The sequence below is a fragment of the Onychomys torridus genome, chromosome 2 (genome assembly GCF_903995425.1).
Source record: "Onychomys torridus chromosome 2, mOncTor1.1, whole genome shotgun sequence".
Classification (NCBI taxonomy): Eukaryota; Metazoa; Chordata; class Mammalia; order Rodentia; family Cricetidae; genus Onychomys; species Onychomys torridus.
Window position 1 is genome coordinate 82,374,844 of NC_050444.1, and position 24,123 is coordinate 82,398,966.

The following is a 24,123-nucleotide window of genomic DNA, read 5'->3' on the forward strand; positions in this document are numbered from 1 at the left end:
TGTGCTTTTGTAATTTCAGGAGGGACAATTTAATCTACAAAGACCATAAAAACACAGATAGATGATTATCATTGAAAAAATTTATTATATGCATGAATGCTTACCTACCTACATGTGTATCAGTACACCACATGAATGCCTGCTTACTGTTGTGGCCAGAAGAGGGAGTCGAACCCTTAGCAACTCAAGTTATAGATAGTTGTGAGCTGCTATGTAGGTGCTGGGAATCACACCCGAGTCCTCTAGAAGTGCAGCAAATGCTCTTAATGACAGCATCATCTCTCCAGCCCCCTAGACTCTTCTATTCATGGGAAGTGAGTGGTAATAAAGGGATTGGAGCATATTGTCAGAGGCTGATAACTTGTGCTTCTTTACTCAAAGCTGAGAAAGCCAATGTTAAGTTGGGCAGGATTTGCACACATCAATCCCAGGGAAGTGGGTGTGGGGTTGTCTTCATATCTTCAAAGGAACAAATACTGTTGTAGTTTAGGGGTGACAAAATTAATGACAAGAATGTGCACATCAGCAGTTGGAGATTGTAACCTTTAAGGAGCAGCATGAGAAAAACTAAGCGTTATTTTTAGACATCTCTCCACAAGCCAGAGACTACTGTGAGATAAAGGAGTTCATCCTTGAGTATTTTCCCTGGTCACAGCTGGAGAATATACAATACATGGTTTCTGTTTTAGACAGTATCATCTTTATCTGGATAGCTTTATGTGGTTGGAGATACACTTCTGGTGAAATTGTGATTAGTAGCTCATGGAATGTGTTTATCTTTTTGACTTAGGTACATACATGGAAAGTCCTTGACTTGGATAGACAACAGTAATTTCACTTTTTCAACTGCAGATGAAATTTGTTTCCACATCATTTTGGCACCTCTACGGTATCAGAGCAAAATTTTCTTCTGGCTTACAGGGAAAAGAATTTTATTCTGCTCAGTCAGTCAAGCATAGGGCTGCTAACACAGGCTTCTAAAATGGTCTACAAATTCCTCACCCTTTGTCCCTCCCAACATCCATAAATTCCTTCTTGGAATGTGTCAGGAAGAGCCAGGAGCCAGGAAACAGCCTTAAGTGTGGATTTGTTTTCCAAGGACATCTGACCCCCTCACTTGAGTGAGTCCAGCACACTCTGGATGAAAAAACACAGAGAAAACTGACAAGCTGAAGATCCTTTTGAACCCTGAGGTCCTGAATTTCAGCACTGGCTAGTCATTATCTATTTGAGATAGAGTTCCAGTGCCTTAATTGGTGCCTAGGAACATGTCAGTGGGACTGCCAATTGTCCCAGAGACTTATCACTTAATTCATTTAAAAAATGACTTGTTCTTTTTTTCTTTCAATAGAGATTAATGAAATGATGCCATAATAGGCCTTAGGATAGCCTTGGAATAGTAGAGAGTTTCAGAGACCAGTGATGCACAGCTCTGTGTTGCTATTAATGAAGCCTCAGGTCAGTCAAGGAAGCAGACATAGAAATAGATCTTTCCTGAAAGGAATTATAAATGTAAAATGGTCAAATGTCATAAAAAAGAGACTATATGATGTTTGAGAACATCTGCTCTTGGACAAGTTAAATACCATTATAGCTTGACTCTGCTCTTCCTATTATTATGAGCCATAGGAGTTGCAAATTGTGTTGAGATAAAAACATGACTTGGGTGGTAGCAATTCCACATAATTCCACTTAGTAGCTATGTCAGGGGATATAAAACAATGCTTGTCTGGGCCTCTATGTTAGCATCTGCATAATGACAACACTAGTACCAACTGCAAGTGAGAAGAAATGAGATGATTTATGCAAAACACTTCTTAGCTCTGAATTAAAAGAAAGTAGGCTTTATACCTAGTAGGCATGATTGTTTGTGTCTTGTTTAGAGAAGGAATTTAGCAAAAGGCTGCTCTCTGACTGAAAACAAATTCTTAAGGTATGTGTTGAGAAGTCCGTCCTTCTCCAAACACCTATTCATATTTCTTAATCCCACCGTTTCTTTATCTTTCCCCATCTTCCTATTTTTTAAAAGAATTATTTAGTTGTGCTTGTGTGTCTGTATGCATGCATGTGTGCACGTGGGGTGGGCAGATGCCAACTTTTGGGAGCCAATTGTCATTTTCCACCCTGTCAGAGGCAAGGTTTTCCTTGCATCTCTGCTGCACTGAGCATACTGGACTAACTGGTCCATGAACTTCTAGGTGACTCTGTCTCTGTCTCTCATTCTGCTGAAGTAGCATTGGGATTGCATACTGTTGCTATTTCATCTGGTTATTTACATAGTTGTAGGGATCTCTCAGGTCACCAGGCTTATTTTGTTAACACCCTTACTTACTGAATCATCTCTCTAGTTCCTATTGTAACTTCCTTTATGCAAGTATACAATCCTCAGGGTTTCAGTTAGCCCAGTATCAGGGGCATTCTGATATCCTTAGGAGAAGGAAAAAAAACTGTGGCTCCAGACCTGGGATTCCCTTAGCATTAGTCTAATTCAGTAGCAGGAACAAGGGAGTGAATGAGTTGGGTGGAACAATTTTCTGGGAGGTCAGAACTCTGGCCAAGGCTTTTCCGAGGCCCAGAGCTGCTGCTGGGCTGGTTGTCCATGATACCGGGCCAGCGATTTCTTCAGAACAGACTGTCTGTGGTTTAGTCTTTCAAAACTGTTCTCTTAATGGAAAACACTTGGCGTAGCCTCACAGTGCTTTCCATACGCAGAAAGAAATCAGATTATAGAATCAAAATCACTCTTGAGCAGGGATTACAACCAACAGTATAGGATCACTGAGTCTAAAAGTGGCACATTAGTGGTACCAATGCACATGATGTGCATGCAGGTGTTGTTGACAAATAATGACATACTTGTGGGAAGTCCCACTGTAGGATTATACTTCATATATTACCCTAAGCAGTCATACTCAGTTACCATAGCATATAATTATTTATGAGAATCCTTATGTTGAAATAGATTGGTAATATTCAATTGTGTATTTGGAATTTGCTAAGATAGTAGGTCTTTGGTGTTATCAGCATATATAAACAAAGCAGCTATATGAGTAGATATGTTGTTTATTACCTATAAATTGCATAACCATTTCTATCCGTGTGTCTATCAATCATCACATTATACATCAATGCTTTTTCAAATCTACCTTAGTAAAACTGGGAAAAAATAAAAAAATAGGACCAAGGAAATTTCTCTTTACAACAGAGAGGGACTGCTACAGGAACCCACAGCCAGTCGAAATATGGATGATGGATGTATTTAGAACATTCCCACACATAAGGTTCAGGGAACACTGCAGAAAGGGAGGGAGGGTAGAAGGATTGTGAGAGCCAGAGGACATGAGAACTTGCTGTGAGATTGTGTCTCCTAGTAATATCTGAAGCGATACCCCAAAAGTCTCACCAACATGACTAACCAAAAAGGAGCTGAATGAAGATGATACCAACGAACATGAGAAATTGGATGGGGAAAGCCCATGAGGCCTCAACCCTACACAAAGAACTTTAAGTAACTGTGGAATGCTGGGAACCAGAGAGGTGGTCCTCTCCAGGGAAGAATGTACCAATTGGTTATCCAGTGCCAAAAGGCCAACCCTGAAAACATACATATAAGTAATATTATATGGACCAAACAGGTTATATTTAGGAATATATATATATGTACATATACACATATGCATGCAATAACAGTGGGGTGGGGAAAGCCATAAATTTGAAGAAGAGCAGGAGGGAGGGATATATGGGAAGACTTGGAGGGGGAGGGAGAAACATTATATTTATAGTCTCAAAACTAAAATAAAAATAATAAAAACAAGAAAGTGCATATGAAAAGTTTCCATTAATGCTTATAGCCTGAGTCCATTGTAATGATCTCCAGAGGCAACTCTCAGGGAAAAAAAACTGGGAGGGCTACTGGGCTAAGAACTTTCTAGAATTCCTGATTCTGTATATCTTTATCCCATCCACCCATCCATTTTTATCAAATACCTACCATGTGCTAAGCCCCTAGTTAAGCATGAGTGGCATGACAGTAGCCAAAATAAATGTGTTTTTTATAATAAGAAAGTTTAAAATCTCCTCCTGAACAGTCATAACTGTAACTTATTTTCAGCCCATGCATGGCTGTTTTAAATGGCCATGATACTCTCAAGTATCACTAAAACCTGGGAACATGTTGCGTGGTCTTGGGTCAACAGAAAAAGCAGGTATGATGAGATTCTCTCCAGCGATAACTGCTTCTCACTCATTGTGGGCTTCACAGTGTGCAGAGACTGAGTAAAGAGCTGTGTCCTGGTCTCAGATGTCACATTGCAAATTAGAAGAATATGCATGAATAAGGGTAGGGGCAGTTCCAGCCTCAATGAAAGGGTTATGGAAGGGAGTGGTACTCTTGGTTAAGGAGCTCAGGGAGGGCTTGCTGGAGGATAAAAGGCCTAGATGAACTGAATACTCACTTAGGAGGCCTTGGAAGACCAAGAAGTACAGCAATGGTGATAATAGAAGGACAAAAGATTATTATGTTTTAGCTATTGACTGTACTTTTCCAGAACTTGAGCTAAGCATTTTCAATATACAATTTCAAATTCTTTCCAAATCACAAGGTAAAAATTTTATCCTCATTTTGCAGATGAAGAAACTGAAGTATAATTTTATGTCACATGTGTGTACTGGGATGACACTGAGGAGTGAGGGTATGAACCCAAGCCTCTTGGAGTCCATCATCTCTCATTGCCTTTTGCATTGGAGGCCAAAGGAGGGCATTAGCATTTGAGATCAGTTGCTCTCCTGTCCATCTGACTTTCCAGTGGCAGGCTGACGGGGAGCCTGTCAGTCCCCTGGGATCAGAACCTGATGGTGCTGCTATGGAGAGAAGCAAGCTGATGGGCCCCTTTGAGATGATGCTGAATCTAACGTATTTTTGGATGGGATTCCTGGTGTCTTGAAGACTTCTAGAAAGCCCACTCGCCCGACTGTTGAGTGGACAGACTTCATCTGTCCTTCAAGTGAGACTAAAATAACCTTTTTGTTAGAAGTTAGTTATCTCCCATCCTCTCATCTGAACTGAGTAATACCACTGTTTTAGAAAGGTGCTGAGAGATTTGGATGTCTTTAGAGATGTGCAGATTCTGTTTCACTTTTATGTTAGGCTGACTGAGTTATGCTTTATTCACATAGAGTTAGGTTATGTAGGGGTTTGGGTTCCACGAAGGCAAGGGCCGTTATATCAGGTGTCTAGCCCTGTATACCTAGCACCAAAGACTGCACCTAGAATACAGTGAACCCCAGTTTTAGAATGCTCTTGATTATAATGATCTGCAAACTGTTGCTAATTCAGCAATAGTTCTGTCTAACCAAATTTAGCATTCCACTTTAGACTCAAGCAAAATGGCCAATATTAAATACAAACGGACCCAGATATTATATTGATTTTTCCCTTCATAAGATATTTGGATGAATCACTGGTGGTATTTTGTGGCTCCCTTCCTCCTATTTATTGAAAAGAAGTTTCATTACCAACCAAATTAAATGCCCAAGTTTTTAATCCATAAAATATTTCCATCTAGGCACCATAATGAGATTCATATTTGTGGTTTAGTATACCTAAGAACAGCGCTGATGAAAAATGACTAGGTCCATTGATACATTCAGACCACAAGCTACCTTGCTATGGTCTGGTTTCAATTTTTGAAATAAAATTTCTGCAGAGCAGTACTTTTCTTTCTTTTGCTTCTTGCCTAGACATAAAAGAAAATAAAAAGTGGGTCTGACCAAATGGCAATACTATAGATTCCTATAAAATTCTGGAAAATCTTTTCAAAAATAAATTTGAATTCATTTATCCTGGAACAACAGCTCCTCTATTTTCTATTTCTACCAGCATTTTATAAAATACAGTTGGCTCTCTTTCACATGTCTAAAATACTTGAGCCAAGGGTGAAAAATTAAAGATATTTATCCAGGAGGCACAGGTTATAGATAGAGTGCAACACAGGAGCCGGGCAGTGTGAATACATGCACTAATTATTTGGCATCGGGGGACTAGACTGTTCAGAAACCTTCTCTGAAATAATCGTCCTGGTATTTGAATGAGTGGAATTCTGCTGGACTGAGGTTTGCTGTCAGATGGAGCCAGATAGAAACACTGACAATTACCAAACCCAGAAGGCATCAAGATAAACTGGCTTTGATGCACTTCGATAGGAGTGGACTCCTGAAATAAAAATAAGATTGGTAGCAAGAACCAGACACTATGGAAAGCTAAGTGCACTCCAGTAATTAATTAGTGTGGTTCCAGAAAAGGTATGCAGACACACAGAGTCTACTTTTCCTCTCTCAAACTGGGATCACCTAGAAGCTAAACTAATAACCAGCCCTGATTGAAAACATCTGTCCTTCCTGTGCCCTGGATGGCTTATTTCACTGGCTCCTCCCTAAGATCCTTGACATAGCTTCCTTTCTTTTTCACTCCTCAAGGATGAGGAAACTGAGGCCACATAGCTAGAAAGGGGGACAGCAGAGTTGAATTTAGGTGAAATGACTCACCAGTCATGGATAGCATTCTTAACCCTCAGTTTTCCCGCAGCAATCTAGTATGCCAAAGGATGGTTTGCATGATTAAGTTGAAAGGACTAACTTCAAAAGAACCTAGGGTTTGCCCCTTCCCTCCCCACCCCCAGATATTGACAGTGGAAAAAGTCTTCACAAGGCTTCACGAGAGCCAGAAAAATAGAGATAAGTCTAAGCTCAGACTTTGGCTTAGTAAGTGCAGGAGCTTATTTCCTAACGTGTAATCTGTGGCATGCTGAGAGGTATTAATGTTGAGCAAAAAGTATTTCCTAGTTAATCATGTTTGGAAAAGGCTATTTTTAAAACCAATGTCATTTTAAGGCAAACAAATTATGCATCTTTCTTTACTTCAGGATTTTCCAGGGTCTTTTATGAGTTTGTGGAAACCTCCAAGAAGATCGTTTACAGCATGTTTCCCAAACATACTTGATTCTTTTGTGTTTGAAGTACGTCACAGGATTGGGTTTTGATGGCACACAAGGGTACAGAACAAACCTCGACGCTCTCCCCTTTCAGTCCCTCATACGCTAGTTATAAATGATGCTATACCTGGCCAGGAGCTGTCTATCATCAAACGTGAAGCCCCAGGAAGATCTTAGGCAACTGAACCTAAAGTGGGAAAAAAAATCAGTATTATTTATTTGGTGCTTGGCCATTTATAAATGCCTTTTCATCATGATCCAAGCTTAGGCAATCTGGGAACACTGTTTATATTTTCCTGCTATTGGAAGCAAGTCATCAGGTCAGTGCTTCTTGAATCAGAATGAAGGGTACTGTCTCATGAGGCCAAAGTTTAGGCTCTTTTTCTTCTACCAGGTGGTTTTTTGAAACAAGATTTATTGCTTGGTTTACAGAATTAACATTTATGTAATATATATCAGAGGAACACTCAGTTTCATTAATGTGAATGCATTTGTTGGGGTCATAGAGAGGGAGAATGAAGTTGGGAAAATGGAGTGCACATGGTAGTTTCATTTACCGTTTTGGACTTGAGGAGAGGGCACAAAGCCAAGTGAACTAAAATGTCTAAATCTCCAGCAGATCTCTAGAGCTGCTGAGAACAGCTTGCCCTCCTTCAGTTGGCCTAGAGAGAAGATTAATGAATGAGAGAATGATAAAGTGGGAAGCACCAGACAGGGGAACTTAAAAATCAAGATGTCCTGAAAAATTGGGCCTCGCACTATGTATTGCCAAGAAATCAATCAAGTTATAAGAGTACTTCAGAGACTCTAGTACTTAAAACTTTCTTTTCTGGACTGGGTTTTGGTGGTGCATACCTTTAATACCAGTACTTGGGAAGCAGAGGCAGGAGGATCTCTGGGAATTTGAGGCCATCTTGGTCTATCTAGTGAGTTCTAGGACAGCCAGGTCTATTACACAGAGAAATCTTGTATCAAAAAACCAAAACAAATCAAACAACCAAGCCAACCAACTAAACAAACAACAAAAACAACAAAAATTCTTTTCTGAAGGTAAGAAATATTAGATTAGGTTTGTTAAGAACAAAATCCTGAATCACCTAGGAAGAAAGACTCAATGAGGCATTGTCTAGATGGGGTTGTAGGTTTGCTTGTTTGCTTGACTGATTATGTTAGTTGAGGCAGAAAGATCTGCCCATCATGGGTGGTACCATTCCCTAGGCAAGGTACCTTGGATTGTAGAAGAGTAGAGAATGTGATCTGAATACAGACATGCATACTTTAACTCAATTCCCTTCTTTTGACCATGAATGTAATGTAACCAGCTGCTTCAAGTGATGATGTTTTGACTTTCCTAAAATGATGGACCCAGAATTGTGAACAAAATCCCTTCTTCCTTAAGTTGTTTTACATAGAAACAGGAAACAAAAATAAGCAGCATTTCATGTCTGAACAAGCAAATGTACAAGTAAGGAAAGGGAATTAAGTTCCTTCTAGGCAGAATTATTTATTTCAGCATATAGGTGGTGGTGGGGATATTTAACCTGAGGAAGCAGCGTTAGGAGAGACCATAGGGAGAAGGAAAGGGAGGGTAGAAGTGATTGATGATGTTGTTCTGTATCCTGTGACTATGTATTGCTCTGATTAGTTGATAAATAAAGCTGTTTGGCCAATGGTGATGCAGAACAAGGTTAGGTAGGACATTCTAACTAGAGAGAGAGGAAGGAGAAAGAAGAGCAGAGGAGATGCTGCCAGCCGCTACCACGAGAAGCAAAACGTAAAGATACTGATAAGCCACAAGCCACGTGGCAAAGTATAGATTTAAAGAAATGGGTTAATTTAAGATGTAAGAGCTAGCTAGCAATAAGCCTGAGCCATCAGGCCATACAGTTCCTAAATAATATAAGCCTCTATGCGTTTATTTGGGTCTGAGTGGCTGTGGGATCACAGGGATGTGGGAGCAGGGCAGGACCAGAAAAACTTCAGCTACAAAGGAGAGGAGAGAGAAAGGGAAAGGGTAAAGGAAGGAGGGGAAGAGGGAGAAAGGAAAGAGAGCAAGAGAGCAAGAGAGAGAACAAATGGATAAAGGGAGGGTAGGTCACAGAAGTGTCTGTCACTCTTCTAAACTTGCATCTAGTGTAGAGTTTTGTCTTGTGTCCCTACCTGTGCCTCAAGACTAATCAGACTAACTTTTATTTCTATCTCATTATCATTATGTGTGTAATAACATGCAATTTGTCAGGGTTATAGTGACTGAAAACTATTCCTAGAAATCCAGTTTACTGATTGGAAGGGTCAGTCAACATTTCCTTAAATGAACAGAGAGTAATGTTCTGTCAGATCACCTCTTTCTACTAGGGTTTGAATCGGGACCATCTCCATTGGTTCACTGTTTGAACACTTGGTCCTCAGTTATGGGACTAATTTGAAGGTTGTGGAGCCTTTTTGGATGCAGGGCCTGGTTGGTGGAAGGAGGCTAGGGAGAGGGGCCATTGTGGGTTTATAGCCACTGCCCTTTTAAGTCTAATGTCTTATGCTTACTGTCCTTTAGGTATGTGAGTCAGGGTTGCATACTTCTGACACCTCAGACTGAACCCTGAGCTGCAAGCCTCCCCTGCCATCCTGTAGTATAACTTTGAAACCATGGGCCCAAATAAAACTCTTAGCCTATATATGTTGTTTCTGTCAAGTACCTTAGTTGCATAGACACAAAAGTAACTAATAGACTTCACAAGTATCCAATTTTACTACTGTAGAGAATGTTGTCATAGAAAATAAGCAAAATGAACATGGCTGTGTTTTAAAACAACACCATTTACAAAAATAGGCTGCTACTTCACAGTTTGTTGACTCCTGCCAGAATATAGTGATTATCACTGCTGCTGTTATAAAACCAAATACAGCTAGATAGGCATGAAAATCGACATTCTTTTTTTTAAATTTACTCACTGTAAACCTGTCTTATGAGTTGGTGAACCTGCCTTCAGTTCTGATGACCTGAGTTTGATCCCTAGGACCCGCATGAAAGAAAGAGAATTGACTCCCTTCTTGTCCTTTGGCTTCCACAAATGTGTGTGCCTGCTCCTGTGCACTTGACTTGTGCCACACGTTACGTTTAAGCTTTTCTTATTGATTTTATCATTGTCCTAAGAATGTAGTGAGCTAAGTATTACTTACTATGCCTGTTTAGAAGCCAAACTGAGACCTGAGGGTAGCTCAAGAACTAGTCTATGAAACAGAAGCAGCTTTTTTGAAGCCCTTCCCATGGCTCTGATGTATGAAATTTCAACCACATTGTGCCACACTGTGGTAGCTCCTCAAACAGTTTTCTTCAGTTCTTAAAAAAGTGAAAACTTAACATTTGAGCTGCTCAGTAAGCAAAAAGATGAGGAGTGCAAAAGGATTCCTTTATCTCCTGCTTCCCATACTCCCTAGCAGCTGTCTGGTGGTTGTCCATGTGTAAGTCCCAGAGCATTTGACCTCTGCCTTTCTCTCTGAGCTCTGGCTGGTGCTCCCACTTTGTACACTTCTTCTTTGGAGGATGCTGAAGCCAAGGTGCACTGTTTGCAAGTGGTTATTAGCTCCTGGGTACGTGTTGGCAAGTTCCCGTTGGCGTAGACAGGGTTGCAGAATCTGCTGAGGTTTGGCTGTGCTCACTGGGTACCTTAGCCAGAAAGAGTTGCTAATTGGGATGACACTCTGCATGTCTCTGCCTCTCCAGCTAGGTTTCCTGACCCGGGCATGCCTGTTTTGGCTCCAGTGGTTTGTTTGGCTTTTCACTGTCAATTTAGATGTGTGAGGGCAAATTTACAGCTCCCTTAAGCGTATGTGGAGCCTGGTACTCCAGTGTAGAGTTTTCCTGACTATGGTCCAACACATTTTAAGGCAGATGTCACGAGGAGAAGGATGTCAAGGCTCCCATCAGTTTAGGAATCAATGTCCTTCAAAATGATGCTCCAGGGATCTTCCTAGTCTCTTCCATCCAGGGTAGGTACTGTTGTAAATCTTAATCTATTAACCAGGATGTGGGCACTCCAGAAACATTCTTGAGACTTGGAAGTCTCCAGGAAAGTGGATTTTTTGTTGTTTCCACACTACCTACTTCACAAAATGTTGCCATCAAAGACCACATAGAATAGGACACCACTATAATGAATTACAGGATATTGCCATATTGTTTTTGATATTGTGTTTTCAGCCTTGAGCACTACAGATGAAATGACTATGGAGCCCTGAATTTCCAGGATGTTGTCAAGTGTTTGCCAAACTCATTGGCCAGAGAACGCCCTCATAAGGATCTGGTTCACAGGATACAATTTGAGAACTGCTTATCCAGTGGCGTCTTAGCACCAAAAACTACCTCAAAAACAGGTGTCAACCTCTATGACCATCTGTGTCACATGCCAGATTCATTGATAAGCAATATAATACACAATATCATTTAATAACTACCATGATTTTTCTAAAATAGGTGTTGTTATATTGTGCCATATATATACAGACATAAATATATAATGAAACTATGCATATATAGTGAAACTTGGAACAGTTATTTAGTCAAGTTTAGCTAGCAAACACAAGTATTTTGAACCCAGAGCCTTCAGATGCCAAAGCCATACTCTTATTCATGATTCATCCCTTCCCACGGGTTGTGATTTTCTTCATGTCCAAAGACAGAGATCCTTGTCCTCCTCTCTTCCCTGAGACTATCCATTCTTCTGACTAGTTGTTGAATGATCTGTGCTCTGACTCAGTTTCAAATCCCTGGATAGATGTCCTCTGTCCTTGGTCCTGGCTTTCCCCAAATCTCAAGTAATGGCAGCAGTTATTTTCAGGACCAGTTTTGACAGTAAAGACAATACTTGTATTGACATGGTTTTCTGTCCCAGGACTGGCATGGCTTCCTTCAGGCATAAGGTACATTACCACCCTGCCGAGTTGTGAGCCCAGAGGATGAACCATGTAAATAACGTCTAATTCTAGTTTTTCTAAGCAAGCCTCATGTGAAAAGGGATCTTTGAGTCTTGGGAACAAGGACTTTTATCAGGTATTTAAGGTTAACTTCAAGTTATGCTGAGCTTCAGGTGAATCAGGTAAACATCTCTTAAGAACTGCCTTGTCAGAAGGAATGGTCTGTTGGATAGCAATGGCTATTTGATATAGGGCATGGTGGAATGCATCAGGTTGTGCAAAGGAGACAGTGGAGGGGCACTTATGTACCTGAAGGAGGTGGCACCTGAACTAACAATTGAAGAGAGAAAATGAATTAGGAATAAAACATAAAGAATACCATTCTGTGCAAGATGTAATGGCTTTCACAAGAAAAATAAAAGTATCAAAGCCAGGTGTGCACAGGATGGTGGTGGCTGAGGCACAGAGTCTGCTTGGAAGCCAGGGAAATGGATCATGGGAAATCTTGAATGTCAGTTAGGTAGTGTTAATATTCTTTGTAGAAAAGAACTGTTTGGGAATATTTGAGCATAGATATTCTGACCTCTATAATCCCAAATTGTGACATAGATTGAAGGAGAAAGCTTGTGTAATGGGACTCTGGTAGGAATCTGCTGCATTGGCCCATTTATAAGATGCTGAGAATTATGGGGCGGGCAGTGAGGTGCTTGACTTGTTTTAGTTACTTTTTCATTGATTTGATCAAAATCTCTAACAGAAACAACTTAATGAAGGAAAAGTTCATTTTGGCTCACTATTTCAGAGAGTTTCAGTCCATCAAGACAGAGAATGTATTTCTTAAGTTATGAGACAGTAGAAGACTAAGCATTCCTCAAGAGACTTTGCCATCTATTCTGGATGGTGGGTGGGGTGGTGTAGCACATTTACAGATGGTTACATCATGCTTAGCAGAATTAGGACCTTTTTATAGTCTTCATTTAGACTTTAAGCATAACATAAGGAGATGTGTTTGAGTGTCAGTTTATCGAGGGGTGGACTTGTGATGATTAATCCTGGTTGTCAACTTGACTTGATGTGGAATCAACTCAGAGGCATGAATCAAGGCAGGTATGTGAAAAATTAACTAGAAAAATTAACTTGAAGGGGAAGGATTCTCCCCCAGCACACATGGTGTCTTTCTGTGACATCCATATATAAGAAGACCCTAGGGAAAAGCTATTTCCTTTTTGCCTGCTTGCATTCTCTTCCCATTGGTGACTGTATCTACTCTGTTGCCACTACTACCTCTGCTGCTTCCATCTTTCCCTGACATAAGGACCAAGATTCTTCAGATTTCCAATAGGGACTGAAGACTAGTGGCTTGTTAGGATGCTTGCAGGTCTTTATACCAGATTGGGTCTTCTGGAGCACCCATTCTTGTGGACTGAGTAGCCACAATTTCTCTGACTCTCCAGTATGAAGACAGCCATTATTTAACTACCCAGACCATATCCTGTAAGCCAACATAATAACACTTTAAAATACATACTCATACTATCAGTTTTGTTTCTCAAGAGAACCCTGACTCACCAGAAGGTGTGGTGGCTGAAGCATGTGACAGAAACTGCTCACACAAAGCAAGCCAGGAAGCACCAAGCCAGAGATGACAGAGAGCAGGGTTGGGTAGAGCTTTCAAAGGCATACCATTTCTTCTGCCTGCTAGGCCCCATCTCTTTAAAGTTCTATAGTAGACTATAGAATTGTTAGCGTCCTGAATAGTGCCAGCAGCTGAGAATTAAGCATTCAGAGCACAAATCTTGGCCAACATTTCATATTCAAACTACAACAGCAACAGAGAAGATAAAATACTCTATATGGTAGAAAGGAAAGGAAAAAAACCCAGAATTCCACATTTTAGTCTTAATTTATGTGCTGGGAGGGCTAGATTGGTGAGAAGGAAATCGGGTAATTTGTCACCTTGAATATTTCAATAAAATATATGCTGTATGATGGCTAATCTTCCTTGTCAATTTGACTAAATCCAAGTTACTGGGCACTTGAGTGAGGGATTTTCTTGATCAGATTATTTGACGCAGGAAGATCTCTCACTTAAATCTGGGTAGTACCTTCTGGCGGCAGCCCATATGAAAGGTCTTGGGAGAAGAAAACTTGGCATTTTGCCTGCCTGTTCTCACTCTTCCTGGCACATTCACCTATCCTGCTGCTAAGGCATTCTTTTAGCAATAGTAGAAACAGCTTCTCTAGAATCTCAGCACAGACTGAAGGCCAGTGGTTCTCCAGGAATCCTCCAGGCCTTCAGTACCAGATGGGACTGCTGAGATACCCAGTCTTATGAACTCAACAGCTACTGGATTCTCAGCCTCTCTAGTGTGAGACAGTTATTGTTGGAACACTCACACCACATCATGTGAGCCAAACTAGCAAATCTCTTTTTGATATTTAATCAGTTCTGTTCTTTTACAGAATTTTGACAAATACATTTGGAATTACTGTCTCACAAAATGTTAGCTTGGGGTGATATTTGAAGGAAATCCGTGCTACTTAAATGATCTATGATAACTACCTTACTAATGGCTAGAAAAGTTAAGACACAATTCACTTAGTAGTTGACACAATTACTCATTACCCATTAATAGAAGTGCAGGTGGGATGAGTGGTGAGTTTGTCATCTATAATAAGATACACGAATTATGACACTGGATCACTGGAGACTGTAGCAGGCTGATTCAAAAATGACTGCACTGATACTGCCCCCAAAAGATCCATACTTGTGTACCTGCCTTTCCTTGTACAGCCTAACCATTTTCTTTTATTTGAAACCAAATGGCTAAGTAGTTATCTCCATTTATAAAAGACTGTGTTTTCTCTTCTTCTTCTTCCTCCTCCTCCTTTTGCTCCCCCTCTCCTTCTCTTCCTCCTCCTTTTCTTCTCGTTTTTCTTGTTCTTCCCTCTCCTCTTCTTTTCTCTTCTTTTCTTGGCTTGGGTGAGATAAAGGGCTTTGTTCTAATGTACCATGTAGGATGGAATTAAGACAGCATGGGACTGAAACCTTCAGTCTAGAAACTTCTAGGATAGAAGCCCAGCCAATAAACACAGCCTGGAAGCTGACCATTCCCTAGTCAAGCCTTAAGATATGACCCAAACCCAGGCCAACAGCAATGACAAATTAACCTACAAAGCTCAGCTCAGCTTAGCTGTGCTTTGATTCCAGAGCTACAGAAGCTGTAAGACAATTACTGTTATTTTAAATATCTATGCTTTGCTATGAGTAAATAACTAATGGAGTTGTTAGCCCACTCCACATATGCTATACTGTTTAGAGAATAAGACAGTATATTTTTCTTTTGTAAGAGAATGTGTTAACTGCAGAGTTTTATGTTGTCCCTGGATCCTAAAAGCGGAATCAGAAGACCCAAGATTCTGCCTTGACCCACTGCCACCTGGCATGACATCTTAGGAAAAGCTCTCTCTTCTTCATGTCTCAGTTCCACCATCTTTAAAATAGGATGTTAAAGTAGGTCAGTGATTTGTACAAACATTTTCCTCCTCCTCCTCCTCCACCTCCTCCTCTTCCTCTCCCTTTCTTCTTCTTTTTGTGCCAGAGAAGCCTTTCACCAAGTCATGTCTCATGTGGAAGTTCCATGCACAAAACAGATAAATGTACTTGAAAGAAGGTTGAATGTGGCCCCTGCCTCATCTCTCTATCTCTCCATGGCATCACCTGAATCATCTCATGGTCTTTATGTATCCGAGCTGTAAGCTCCTGGCTTTGGGGGTGCCCATCAATTAGCCTCTTCATCTTGGACATTTGTACATTTTAGCAAAAGTCACCTGTCTGCAAGAGCACTGTCCTGTAACATTTATGCATTCCACTACTTCTGTATGCTTGTCAGTGACACAGGGTAGGGGAAGCTATTCATGATGCCCCTACCCACTTCTGGAGCTGTTCTGGCTTCCTGTCCTCCCCAGCAGGCAGACTCCTTCTGATATGTTAAAGCACCTTCTGTAGTTCATGGCACCAGACTTCTACCTCCCTACGCGGCTTTATTATCAGCTGTACACATTTCTATTTTTTAAAAATATTATCATTTCATATACTGGTGCTTACATTTGGTATTTGCAAGGATATCTGGCCAGCAGATGGTCTAGTAGAGCTCTGAGCTGTCTCCCTCTGCACACAGTATGATGCTTCTGCAGGTGACATGCAATGGTGGCATATTGCCTGGCTTCCCAGACTCCCCTAACACTGTGCTTTCATCTAGTGTTCCTCAAGTATCTGTAGCCTTAAAATTTTGAATGAAACTAATGCTTTTCACCACAGTCTTGAGCTTCTTCTATTGTTTAATTCAACGAGTATTATCTTAACTCTCTTACACATGTGCTGGGTGATAAAATTTGATTCTTCCACTGCTTAGTATCCACAGATTTGTCGAAAGCCCCTCATCCATAATTTGCTTACCAATCTAAGCATTGCCTGTTTTACCTAACTACTTCTGTAAAAATGCAAGTATGCGGCTGTAGAGATGGCTTGTGCTGCTCTTTCAGAGGAGCTGAGTTCAGTTCCCAGAGTCTAAGTAGGAATGCTCACAAATGCCTACAACTCCAACTTCAGGGATCTGACACCCTCTTCTGACCTCCAAGGGAAACTGTCCTCTTATGCACTACCCTGACAGAGACACACATGCATATACATAATTAAAAATAAAATAAATCTTAAAAATATAAATATTTATCTACCTAATAGCCAGTTGTCTCTAAACTGTTTTTTAGTAGCTGGAAACTTGGATTAATTCCTTAGAATCCATGTTGCACAGGGAGGGAAACACAGGAAAGGAGCTCTGATGCCTTTACTTTCTGTTTTACACAAGTAACAAAGACCTCAGTTTACCTTCCTGAAAAGTCTTACATACATGCTGGGAGTGCATGACAGTGATGTGCATAGAAGTATTTCCTAAATGTATAGCTTCATGAGTATGTTATGCTGTGAAGCTCTGTCCTGCTCCCAGGGAAACTTGGAAAGTCATGAGACAGACTTGTGAAAGGACTGCTCACCACACCTTGAGAAGCCAAACCCTGTGTGTCAAGAACAGCAGGGCACTTCATAGACATTGCATTCTGAGTGGCTGATGCCTGCATCTAGACTCTAGAGATAATGAACTCCCTAAGACAGGATGAGCAGAAGCATGGTACTTGGCATGGCTCGCTTACCCTAATGGTCATTATCAGCTTCTAGAGACTTGGAACTGAGTTTGGGTTGAGGTCCTCCATACTATCTGTCTGCATGGTATTGAGTAAGCTGCTTAAAATGATTCAGCTCAGCTCCCCACTATTTGAATAGAGGAATGGTAATGATGTTGGAAATAATGGGCAATGTTAAAATGGGGCAGTATTGGTAGACTACATGGCAAAATTTAGTGTTTTGGCTAATTTTGTTCATCAACTTGATAGGATTTGAAAACTAGTCTAGAAACAAACATCTGGGCATGTCTGTGAGCCATTAGGTTAACTGAGGTGGGAAGACCCATGCTAAGTGAGGCTGGCACTAGTACATGGACTGGGGGTTCTGCACTTCATACAAAAGAGAAATCTAGTTGATCACCAGCTTTGATGACTCTCTGCCTGCTGTGCATGGATACTGTGTGACCAGCTGCCTTCATCCTCTACTACCATATCATCCCTTCCATGATGGACCATGCTCCTGCAAACTGTAAGCCAAAAAAAAAAAAAAAAAAAGACCTTTCTCTCCCTAGTTGCTTCCTGACAGAGATTTTGTCTCTGTGATGATTAACAAAGTAACTAATGCTGCTACTTTCCCAATTGTCCCTCATCCTCCTCCATTGGGGACATGTTGGAACATCCTTAGAGCTGCTAGCAGAAGCCACCTTCTCTCCTTTGCGTAAGAGGTGACCTTTGGCTGATTATGGAGCAAGCTATCTACTTGCCAGCCTTATTAAATACCTTTGTCTCTTGGCATTCTGTTCAAGGAAGGTTAAAGGACCAGCCAAAGCTATTTGAGTTATAATGTCCACATTTCAGGAGCTGAGAATGTCAGGAAATTTCAAACATCTGAGACAGCTTGGAAGGAAATAATATTTTTAAAAATTCCATTCACAAATAGAGTGAAAATACACATGGAAAGGATTTTCCATTCACAACCTACTTTCAGTGTGGACATTTTGCTTTTGTTCCATAGCGGAGGGTCAAAGATGACAATGAGAGCCCTGGACTCTAGGTGCCTCTTAAAGTCTGGGAAGTGTGTATGGCAGAGGGGAAGGAAACAGAACAAAGATTTAATGGCACCATTGAAGAAAAGTCTGGTCACCAGGGTTAAAATCAGGTCATCAGATCACTATGTAGTGGTCTATCCTCCACAAGCAGTCTTAGAGTATGTGCAGAATTTACAGTAGGCAAAGCCACCAGTGTGTTTTACGTTGGAAAGAAACAGAGTTTGCAGGAGGCTAGTCTCACTACACTAAGGGGTTTTCCTTCTTGGAAAGGGGCCTCCGTCTAATATTTCCCACATGTTGAAGGTGTTCAGGCTGGTCTGAGATGGGATTCAAGGGGATTCCCAACTATCTTTCACAGTTAGAGGTGTTTGAATCATAACCTTTCTCTCTGAGGCTTTGGCGGAATCTGTAGCTTGGAGCCTATAACTTACTGCCTCACTGTCCTGGGATTCATTCCTCCGAGACTAGGCATAGCCCCATTTTTTCTCCCCAGCAGCCCCTTTCAAACCACACAGTCAGCTGAACTATGCCTTAGAAGATTCAGGTATGGCTCTGTTCTGTTCTTCCACTTGAAGGTTCCACCTCCACAGCCTGGGAAAGTGTGTGCTGACTTTTCTAACATGCAAGTCACCAGAAATGACATGAATGCTACCTCTCCGACTACCTCCCTCCCCTTCCCCCTGTCTGTCTCTTTGAATATTTCTGTTTCTAGGCAGCGAGTTGCACCACCACCAGCTAACCTTTCCTGTGCACCATGAAAAATGATAGCTGCAGGGCTCCTCTGTGAAATCAAGAGGCCCTGATGCCAGCTGGAGTCTTCTGTATTCCTTTGGCCATCCCCCAAAGGACACCATGTAGGGCTTTGCACTTGGTTAGCCAAGCCTGACGTCAGGAGGCAGTGTGGCATAAGAGACAAAACAGTAGGGTTTTGCTTAGAGAGTCTGTGTTTGCAGCCAATTCTGACTCTTTTATGGAAAGACCTGAACTGAGGCACTCAGCTTCCTTGAGCCTTAATTTCTCCTTCCATTAAATAGAGCTGTTAATTCATAATTTGCAGTATTAGAAAATTAAGTGAGACACCATAGACCATCTTCCCCATCGTACATGGGTCACACAGCCCTGACTGTTAGCTTTTTGTGTCTGTGTTTGATATTTCAAAGAGGAACTGTATATTGAGAGCCAACTAAATATTTGTAGCTCAAGTTCTACTTTTCAAACCGAAATAGACTCAGTATGGAGGAGCCTTTGTGCTTTGTGCATCCTGGGGATGTTTTTCCATCAGAAACTCTAGTTTTAAGTTCATGGAAATGCAGGAAGAGAGTCCAAGAGGTGCTTTTAGTTCATTGTGAACATCAGAAAGGGTAGGATTCGGGGCCGAAGGGAGAGGCATTCTGTCAGCTTGAATTCCCTTTCCAAATTCTATTCTGGTTATATGATCAGGCTATTGCTGTATTTATGAGTGGCCAGTCTGCCTGGAGAAACATATTTAGTCAGAAAGGAAGTGCTTTCCTTCTGAGGGCTATATAAGAAGCGGATACATTGAAAAGGAACACAGCAGAAGTACAATATGTCTCTGAGCAGAGACATGGGCTGAGATTCTGGCCCTATGGCTTAAGTTCTAAGACTCAGTCTCTCTGCACTCTGAGTTTCTATGTCTTAAAAGTACATCCATGCTTCAGAGATAGGCTGTGATCTTTTGGAGCTATGACATCCAAGGAGACATCAAGAGCCTACAGCTTAAATACTGGGATGACTGCATGCTGGTGTCTATGGCTGACATTGATTAAAATAACCAGGCTTTCTTACACCTCTAAAATTCCTGTCTACAGTTTCATTTGGGGAACTGTCCTTACTCCCATAGCTGCTGGAGTTTAGAACTCCAACCTGAATGTGTACAGCCTGGCTGTGAGATTTGAAGTTGTGTGTCCTGTTGTTTGCAAGCTGGTGAAAATGTTTCAGGAGATGAACAATGGGGTGAGGTTTAGACCCTTTAACCCCATGTCAGCCCAAGCAGCCTCATATTAAACTGTCAGAAACTGGAGTTATTCTCCAAATTCTATTAATAAATGCTTCCATTGTTAAACTTGACAAACATTTGTTTAGAACATGGATATCGAAGGTGTCTGTGAACTGACAATCAGGTAAACAGAATCACCTCTCTCTAAGAGCCAGCCTGTCTATACCAGGTGACTGCCACAGAGCATCAGGAGAGGTAATTCCTCACCCACATTGTATGAATGACTAAGTTGATGGCTGGAAACTTGGTCAACTCTTGAGACAGAGTAAGGAGGGGCTAGGAGCATGAAGCTAAGTGTTTTGAACAAAGCAGAGGGTGGGTGATCAGAGACTTTGGGAACACGCTTTTCAGTTCTCTCTTCTGGTCATACCATTTGAGCAACCCAAGAATATTCACACTATGCACCCCCTTCTTTCCCCAGATGCGGTCACTTTCTTGGAATGCACAAAGCCAAGGCACACTGCCTCCCATACCCTGCAAAGGGCTTGGCTCATATCGGAAGAGACACTTCCCATCAGATTATTATTTAAACCGAACAGACCCCTCCCCAGTCCCGATGTGGCTTGTTCTATTTCAGGACAAGGTGCTGGGATGGGAAGCAGCTTTCAGTTCTAATGTCCATAGGGGAAAGCTCTAAAAAGCAAGAGGAAAAGTTCCACAAAAGCATGAAAAAGAGGCACTCATAGCTTGCCCTCTAATGCAAAGCATTTCCGAAGAATCACCAGCCACACAGCACTCCATAGCCAAGCACTTGCGCCTGTAATGTCTGAGGATGTTCTGGAGCCAGAACTCCACATTCACATCCAGCCCCAGGCTGCCACCTTGTCTCCTAATGGTGCCACCACAACCTCTTGCTTATAAAATACCTGCCAGGCTGGCAGGCACTCTCAAATTGGGCAAGATAAAAAGACTAAAACTAGGGGTGGGGGTGAGCAGAAATACTCCAGAATTGGGTAAGTGATGCTTTTCACTTCCAGCGCGATGGCAGCTTTGGGCCATGACAGAGCTTGCCCAGTTACTCATTCACTCTTTTTGTACCTCATTTGCTCCTCATTATAAGGGCAGCTGTTGTTCCCAATTTAGAGAAAGGGAAACTAAAGTCCACAGAGGTTATGTATTTTCCTGTCTCTTTAGTATTGTGGTGCACTAGTGTGAATGCCCAAGTCACTTCTGGGAACAAAACCAGACCTCTGAATCCCGCTATAGCACAGATGGCATCAAAGAATCTCTGTGTTCTTTTCAAAGTTTGCCAGGGGAGGTGGCTTCCCATATCTAGGGAAGATGTTACCAGAGACTTCCCCTATGAAGTTTAAAGAAAGACCCTGATTTGGGAACAATATGGGATTCAGATAGCCCGGAACTTCTAAACATGCAAAGGCCCCACCTGAGGTTGGTGAACCAGGAGGAGCTTTTCACTAGAGCACTTGGCACCCTGCTCCATAAGCTTGCCCACCAGTCTCATCTGGCAGCCTGTGGGTTGTTCATCTGTGCCTAGAACTCATGTCCTCACTTTGGTATCCCAACGCTTACCTTTACACAGAGTGGGGATTGTGAAGACCAAAATAGAGTGTGTGTGTGGGGGCAGGGGGTGGCTGAAAACTGTCAAGTGCTGAGACTGTTAGGATACCCAATTGTGTTTTTCCTCTTTCAAACACCACTTTTCTAACATTCAACAGGGGAAAAATCCACAGGTGTGAATCAGCTAGGTAAAGGGTTAAGAGAAAAAGGTCTTATTTTTCCTCTAAAGAAAAGCAGAGAGAAAAACTTCACCAGAAGTTCCTCTGAGTGGTGACTATTGACAGATCAGCACCAAACACAAGCGAGAAGGAGGGCAAGCCGGGGATAACCAGGGCGCATAGATTGCACCCAGAGAAACACTCTTTTCCCAGGAGTGGAAATAAAACAGAAGTTTTATAGTTACAAACCCACAACTTACTGAGTACCAGGAATGCCAAAGGCACATCAGATAGACCCTGGATGATAGGATCAACAGACTCACCTTTTCCAGGTCGAGGAAATCTAGGTCGCTGGGCACATAGGTTCCTTGAAGAAGTACCTGGGCTGAGCCGCGGCGACTTCCCTGGGGCGCAGTCCCTAGCGCCTCCCCAAGTCTTTGTGCCCACCAGAGGCTGGGGTGTGTGCGCAGGAGAGGCGTGTGACAGTAGGCAGGCTGTGGCCAGAGCAGCCAGCTTTGGCTGGCTTATATAGGGAGCTCCTTCCTCTGTAATGGGACGCCTCGCCTCCAGACATCCTTTCCCATTTTTTTTTTTTTTTTTTTTTTTTCAGTTTCTGCGTTAAAGGAACAGCCCTCTCAGAGGAGCAGGGTTAGCTCATGAAAGACGCACTCACTCCAGGCACCCAGCCAGCTAACGGACCATTTGCATACAATTTACAGTGAACAACAAAAAGCGTAGGAATTCCAGCTCCCTCCGCCCCCGCAGAATAGCTGTTAGCAAAGTGTGATTTTTGCTTTGCTCTACACTCAAGTATTCTAATTGTGAAACAGAAGCCTCTGGAGCTGAGCAAGAGGGAAAGGGATCCTGGCTCTGCTCCTGGACTCCAGCAAGCTGGAAACCCGACCTGAGTTCCCTTAGGCTCTGGGCAGCAGCTGCAGGGTGGCACCTCAGAGAAAGCCCAAGGGCTGAACCCAGTTCCTGGAAAGAGGAGATAGAAGGCTGCGAAAGTCCAAGGCAGTTCAGGTTTCTCTTGGCCCCATGGAGATAACCCAAGATCGGTTCTCAGCAGGTGGGGATCACAATGGAAACTTAGCAGAGCAGGCTTTTCTGAAGTGGGAGCCAGCCATGCCCAGCTGCCTGGAGGAATCCTGATCCTGATCCAGTGTCCTGCAGGAACCACTTTTTGACATTGTTTATGCCCAGCGCTAAGTGCTTTCCACTTAGCAGGGTCGCTTGGGGGTGACTCCTGAGCTCCCAGTGCCCAGAGATGCTCAATCCAGACTTAAAAAAAAAAATCAGTAATACTTTTCAAAAAGTAACAACTTCATCTTTAAGGTAAAAAATCTCCGGGTTTGATATTCAGCAACTTAGAGAAGCCACAGAGCATACTGGGGCCTTTGAAGGGAGAGAGAAGGAACAGCCACCCTCAAGGGACAGGTATGTCTGGGCTTGTTGGGGACAGAGCTTGTAGCCCTCCATTTAGAGAAATAGTTTAATGGCATCGGTGGTCTCTGCCTGAGAAGGATTGTCAGCTCATGGCTCTAAGACATACTACTGACCAGAAATAGTGAGTGTTGACACTTAAATAGAAGACTGTCACATGGTAGTACAGATCCCACTGCCATGTTGGACTATGGGAAATGCATCTCTTTTGTTCTGTCATTCACTAGAGACTTGTGATATTTTAATTAACAACTAGTAATGGAAGTTTCAAACCATCCACTTTCCTTTAATACTGGTTGATACCACCTTTCAGCCTTTATCCTAACAGTTGGTCTCAATTTCCCCAGTGGAAAAAGGCAAAATGAGATTAGGCTATCGCTACATTAGCACCAACTCCAGGATTCTAGGACTTTCTGCTTAAATGACCCCCACATCCCCACTCCCCAGACAGCAAGAAAGCCCATAAATCATCATGTCATTACACATTTGTACTTTTGAACCCATTTGAACTTTTAAACCATTTTGGCTGATTCAGATGCTGGTTGTTTGGGGAAGTTTTTCCTTCTGCATTTAGCCAAAACATATTTCAGTGGCACGAGCCTGTCTTTTCACCAGCAGTGAACGCTTCCATGCCTCTGGGCTTTCCTAAGTGGACCCAGGCTACATCTTCTCAGCTAGCAAATAAAGTGTTGGAAGTATATTATGCCATGTGTCCCACGAGTTATGTTTTACACACAACATACAATCAACTTATTGGTAATTAATTACATGTATTTGAAGAAAGTATTTAAATAAGTTGAGAGAGTCTGTTCAAAAACTGGATGATTAGTTGGGCTTCTGATAATGTTCCACATCACAGGTCA

General features: G+C 42.0%; 1 protein-coding gene across 1 annotated transcript in view; it reads right to left on the bottom strand.

Moving 5' to 3' along the window:
- Tnc (tenascin C) overlaps positions 1 to 22,381 on the bottom strand; it is an 88,773-nt gene extending 66,392 nt beyond the window's left edge. Inside the window, 1 exon segment of the mRNA XM_036179336.1 lies at positions 22,141 to 22,381. The gene's annotated coding sequence lies outside the window, so the exon portion shown is untranslated.
- Between the last annotated feature and the right edge of the window lie 1,742 nt (positions 22,382 to 24,123).